The following is a 6,841-nucleotide window of genomic DNA, read 5'->3' as shown; positions in this document are numbered from 1 at the left end:
GCTGATACACCTCCCTAAAACCGCCAAAATGAATCCCTTGAATGAATCCCTTGAACAGGAAAAGGGTCTAGTACTACAAAACTCTGTCAAGGTTCTTGAAATATTAACTTTTAAGCTAAAAAGTATCTTGCACAGTCAGATATAGCCTGGGTAGAGATAAGCAAAGGAGTTTGTACAATGTTTTTTTCTGTATTAAAAGGTCACCTTAGAGAAATTTTGCTTCACGTTTGTATTTAAAAATTGTTCACACACACAGAAAAAAAATATATAAATAAATAAATTGAATTAAATGGTAAAACATTTTTAATTGTTAAAAAAATGCATATTTTTAGATCAAGACAAGCAGAAAAATTTAATTTTTATTATTGATGTTAATTCATGTCTTGCTAGGCTATCTCAGATCTCACGAGAAAAGAACATAATATGTCATTACCGTGCAGTTTAGAAAGAAACTGGATTTTTGATTCAGAGGTGGTCGGGCACAGAAAAGATGTGGCATATTTCCCATACCTGTCATAAAATTCATCTTTGTATGGCAGTAAAACACTAACTCTGATGATAATTCATTGTTTATTTGTAAAAAGACTTTGTAAAAAAGTTTATTTATTTTTTTTTTCAATGAGGTTTTGACATGAAAAAAAAATAAAAATATAAAAGTCAAGCTGATTCTTAACAGTTTACCAAAGGGCTCAAATACATTTTTCAACATATGCTCAAATTGCTCTGGCAGATAATACATACGTGGGCCAATGTCACATTGTCTTGGTTCTCAACTTAGATTAAGTGTATCTTTATGATCTTTCTTTATATTTCCATAGAAAATCAAGTTGAGTTCTCCTAACTTGAAATAGATAAAAGTTAGGTACTTAGAAAAGATTACACTGAGTAAATATCAATCTCCAAAGTCAGAGTCTCCACACGTACCAGTCTTCCTTAGTCTACTCAGTGGAAAAAATGGCATCTCATTCTGAAATTGTTATCTTAAACAGGTGGGATGAATCATGCCTAAAATGTTTTCCATGGACTGTAAAGGGAATTGAGAGGGGGTAGTTCAGCCATAGACTTCACACTGTAGTTGATTTGAATATGAGCTTACATGAATCACCGGCTCTACCATCTCTGTAAAGAGAGGAAAGATGTAGGAGGTCATCAGGACCTAAATTATCCTAAAAGAGGTGGAATGAATTGTCTTCTGAAGCTGCCTACCTCTCATTGTACACTAGAGAGAGAGAAAGCTTTGATGCCTAACTTTTAGAAGCCTAAAGTTAAACAAGATAAATCCCAACCACAGTATATAGTGCAAGAAATCTATGACCCCAAAATGGACTCTTTGCTTTAAAAGCAATGTAAATATTGGAAATGACACAGACTTACCAACACATCTCAAAATAGTTTGAAAGATAGTCAGCCCTTCAGGCCAAATACAACCTTCCAGCTCTTCTTAATATTTTTTGTTTGTTTTGTTTTGTTTTGTTTTGTTTTGTTTTGTTTTGCACCAGGCCAGAAGAGAAAAATATGGACTGTATTTACCAACCAATGTCTGGACAAGCCAGATACCAATCAGTGCAAATCACACTTTTTTAATCACTATTTGTGAATTTACTGTTCAAAACACACAATTCTGCATTTCTCTCACTTTGCATAACTGCATCAGAGATACCAGCTTACACAATACTGCATGACTCTCACCTAAAGCTTGTTCTAAGGTTACTCAAAGACACCCATCTCTTATCAACAAAATCACTTTAAACCAAGATTATCACCAGATATAGTGACATTAACATCCGCATCTACCTCAACTGATATCATAACTCAAATGTCAGAACACCCTAAAAAGGGCTCCACAGCCAACTCCCTTTCAATGCCAGTCACAACTGACCACAAAAGTCATCAGAATTACATCCCTGTTTCATCTCTGGGGCTGTTCTTTAATTTAACTACTTTATTTGCAGAAATAGGGAAAACATATTTGTTTGAGCAAAGAGCAGAAAGACAAAAAGAAAATCCACATTGCCACCTACTCCACTTAGATAGTCACATAAGAAAATGAGAAAAGTCACAGTCACCTTCCTCGGGGTGTCAGATGCCGAGAGATGGTAATGCAGCCACTTTGGTCCTCCCTACTGCCTAGCTCAAGCATACTGAGGATTGCGGTTGGCCTCTGAAAGAGATGTACACTGCCTTCAACAAAACATGACTGAAAACATGCAAAGCAAATGGCTTCTCAGAAACAAACTCAGAAAAAGTCTTGCTAAACTGACAATAGAAGGAGCTTAAGAAGGATGGTTGGCCTAAAATACACCTGTAAGGAAAAAAGCACAAAAGTAACTAAAAGGAAGAGAATTCTCTCCTCAGTACATCACCTTCTCTTATCCCTTCTTTAAATATTTTTGTTTATAAGTACTTTCATGTAGCCATGAAAAGAATGTAAACCTTTAAGTATATAGATAAAAAGCATTAAAAATCCATTATTTCTATTAAAAAATAATTTTAAAAAAAATTTGCCACCATGGAAGCTAAGATGAAGCATCCAATAAATGTCATGAAAAAACTTTAAATTTTAAAAAGCCAGCCAATGTTTTAAGAAGGCAGATTTACACCATTTCCACAAATTTAATTATTATTCAAGACTATTCTCAAGTTCTAGATAAACAAAATCACTAAGACACTGACCATGACACATTTTAATCCATAAGTGATAGAACAGGACATAGACTGTTCATTTATCACAGAATCACAGAATTGTCTAGGTTGGAAGAGACCTCAAGATCATCAAGTCTAACCTCTGACAAGTCCTCCACTAAACCATATTGCTAAGTTCAACATCTAAACATCTTTTAAAGACCTCCAGGGATGGTGACTCCACCACTTCCCTGGGCAGCCCATTCCAATGCCTCACAACCCTCTCAGTAAAGAAGTTCTTCCTAATATCCAACCTAAAACACCCCTGGTGCAACTTTAGCCCATTCCCCCTCGTCCTGTCACCAGGCACATGGGAGAATAGACCAACTCCTACCTCACTACAGCCTCCTTTAATGTACTTCTAAAGAGCGATAAGGTCGCCCCTGAGCCTCCTTTTCCCCAGGCTGAACAAGCCCAGCTCCCTCAGCTGCTCCTCATAAGAGTTATTCTCCAGACCCCTCACCAGCTTCATCAACCTTCTCTGGACTCTCGAGCACCTCAATGTCCTTCTTGTAGCGAGGGGCCCAAAACTGAACACAGTACTCGAGGTGTGGCCTCACCAGAGCCGAGTACAGGGGGACAATCACTTCCCTAGACCTGCTGGCCACACTGCTTCTAAAGAAAGAAAGAGCAGTTAAAACAGAGAGAGTCTGAATGTGCTATCCACAACTGATCAGTCTCACGTCAGACACTGCAGGACATGGGAGACCAGATTCACTGTTTCTTTCTGTGTATCTATACACATATCACTTAAGAAAGGACTTAGAAAGCTACAGACAAGTTGGTGGTGGACTGAGTAATGGGGTGTATGCTGATGTATCCTTCTTTAGAAACTGTTCATGTAGAATAAAACATACAAACACAAATAAACAGGATTCATTGAACAGCAACACATGAACATAAGAGCCTAGTAATTACATGGCTTGGTTGTGATCATAAAGCAGCCTAGATGCTGGTGAATAATCCAAGGGTGATTCCTGATTATTTCATATGTAACAGTCATTAGACAATATACAAAAAGCAGTCTCCAACACAAGTACTGACATGCAGGACTCTTTCCATCCAAATGATCCCTTAATCACTAGAGAGTAATGCTTTATTTTAAGCTTTTTTTTTTTTCTTTCTTTTTTTTTTTTTTTTTTTTTTTGGCAAAGGGAGTGAAAAATCATTTCTGGACACCTTTAAGCAGTAAGTACAGAGCAACTCAAAGTCTTTAAAGAGCTAAAGGTTAAGACTTTTTTCAGGAAAATGGAAGTTTAAATTCTGCTTCAGCAAGACCTGATCACATTTACTATGCCCTGCAGCATGCTGTAACCACTGCACTAATACCAAGGTAGACTTGCGTACTTAGTTGACAAAAGGGAGCATGCTGATCCAAGTGAGATTGTGGGCTAGGCAGTGAGAAGTAATAAGCTCTGCATTCCCTAGGAAATCCTAGGAAGATAAACCATGCTTACCCTTATTCATCTTTCTCTACCTCACCCTTGGGGATGGCTTCCCTTCCACTGTTCAGCAAGGGTTGATTTGGGGTCTTGACTGGTTGGAGATGTCTCCTCACATACCAAGTCAACTGCATTGAGGTTTAGAAATGGTGGGATTCAAGGCAAAACAATTGGTGTTTCATAATACTTTATTGAAGGCAATTGCCCAGTCCTTTGTGCTGGCTAGAAGATCCCATTCTGTGGCAGCACTTCATACAGGGCATATAGGATTTTTATGTGGCATATATCAGTTACGTGGCTTAATGCAGTACCAAAAAGTCCTCAGATATTTGAGTATTAGAAGTGTACAGGCACTATATAAATATAATAAAAGGTACTATATTTAGGCTGGGATCTCTCTGAGACAGTAAGTGAAACTAGTTGAATTTCATTAGAGCCTGTCCTGGTTCCCATTTATGTTAATGCAGAGACTCTATAACACAAATGGAAATAGAGGCTGCTGGCGTGGAAACAGAACGGCCTGAAGGCAGTTTGTTTAAAGCTTCTGCGTGATTGTGAATTAACGCTGTGGAGGATACATGCAGTTTCAGGACAGATGCAGGGGAAGAATTTGTTACCAACCAATGTTAAGCAACAAGCATTCTGGAAAATGAACCTCTGAAAGTTTTCCCAGCTGTTGGGGGCTGACAAACTGATATGCAGTGGGAGAGGACATTGCATTTATCTTGGAAAATGAGAAGCACATGGGAAATAAAATTGTCAGGGTTTTTGCTTGGAATTGAAAATTGTTGAAGGTTGAAGTCTTTAATGTAGGGGGTTTATCAACAGAAGCAGAATCTGTGGTTTTTATCTGACTAGCAGTGAGGTCTGCAAAAGGTACTTCCTGCTGATGAAATTATATAGCTAGAGATTTTGGTCCAGATTTTGCACTCAGGAAGCCCTTGAAAACTTGTTTGCTGCTGTTGAGCTGTGGGAATTAATAGATTTAAAATTAACTACTAAAATATTTTTGAGGCAACCCGAAGTGTAACAGCAATGATCCCACTGCAAGTGGAACAGAGAAGTGTCCCTCTGTGTCATGGTGGGCCGGAGAGAGGACAGCCTTTCAAGCAACAACAAAGCTGCATTTTACATAGACGTGAGAAAGATCTATGGATCCAGGATTTAGAAGTACTTTTTGTACCATCGTGTCCTTTCTCCATAAATGGGTAGGACACCGAGATCAATCACTGTGCTCAAAATTTTCTAATATCACTTGACGTTCAGTATCCACAAAGAGGTATCTCAAAAGCACCCAATTATCAGACTCTGGAGAGGAAAATGCAAAGAAATAGTAGCCCTGTTATAATTATTTAGCAGATGTGTTTAGTAATAGAGGATCTCAACAACACAAGGTCTGAAAGGAAATATCCAAATCTTTATTTAGAGGGCTTTCTTAGCTAAGGTCACTTTACTGTTACTCATTGACAAAAATCCTACAAGCAACTTAAACTCTGTAACTTACATATAGGTAGAAATTGCCTCTTCTTTCTTGCTATATAAGCAAGGGCAAGTTTAAAATACAATAAAAGGAGGTGTAAATAGAACTAAAGAAGTGCCAAAATCGAGAATGACCTTAAAAAATAGTTGTTGGAACAAAAGGACTAGAAAGCGTGTAACACTGTCAGAATGATAAAACATGAACATTGGCTATGATCCTGCTGCCTAATGAGGACAGGCATTCTCAGTGTCCACAACCTCTACAGAGTTTGGTAAAAATATTTCACTTCCCAGCATATATCTTACTGGAGGCTCAAGTCCAGCAACTATGAGAGAGATAATCTGAAGGAGAAGAAAGATCCACACAAAGTGTTACTTCTGTGAATCAAAAAAATAGCTCCTTTCCTTTACTGGTGGCATAGAAACTGTATGGAAAACATGAAGGAAACATTTTCTTAAATGTAATCCTAACGCTGGACAGAATTTTTCAGTTCCTAAAATAACCTGAGCTCATAAGAGTGTAGTTAGGAGTTTCTGCTTCCAGGAAATTACTTTGCTTTATGAATAGTGCAAATGTTTCTCCTACAGGCAGGTCTATGAACAAGTGGATTGCTCCTTTAGGGCATGTTCTTGTCCTGAGGAAATCAATGAGAGCTTTGCTATTAACTTTTTTGGGAGTATGATACGGCCCATAATCTGATTAACAGCTGCTTTGAGTCTGTGTAGACCAACTTTTCAAAGATATACATAGATAAAAGACCCTTACTTTCATGTCACGCTTATCTTTCTTTGTTTTAGCATAAAAGTCCTTAAAACGTTACCTTAGTCCTAACTCACAATACAGCTTTTTTACTTATACTCAAAATAATTCACCCTACAAGGGCCATGATGGTGGATAATCTAGTTATATAGGTAATGCCAAACATGCCTTGTAGCCGTTAGGGAAATGACAATTTGAGACTAGATGTTTTACTTCAGGCATGGTTTATTACCGACAGAGAAGCAGAGCAGCACCATCTTTTCAGCCTCATGCTCTTGCTGTTCTCTTGAGGTTTAGGCAATCATGAGGGGGGCAGGGGTAGACAGAGGTGGTTTATCTCTTGGACTGAAGAGAGCAAAAGAGAAATACTTGGTGGGGAGCTGGACAACCAGGTCTACATCAGATTTCTTACATCAACGTAAATCACCTTACCACTGTACTGCAGGACTCCTTAAACAGTTGTACAGTACAGAATAGT

This window comes from Anas platyrhynchos, chromosome 1 (assembly GCF_047663525.1).
Source record: "Anas platyrhynchos isolate ZD024472 breed Pekin duck chromosome 1, IASCAAS_PekinDuck_T2T, whole genome shotgun sequence".
NCBI lineage: Eukaryota > Metazoa > Chordata > Aves > Anseriformes > Anatidae > Anas > Anas platyrhynchos.
Note: the sequence above shows the minus strand (reverse complement) of the source record.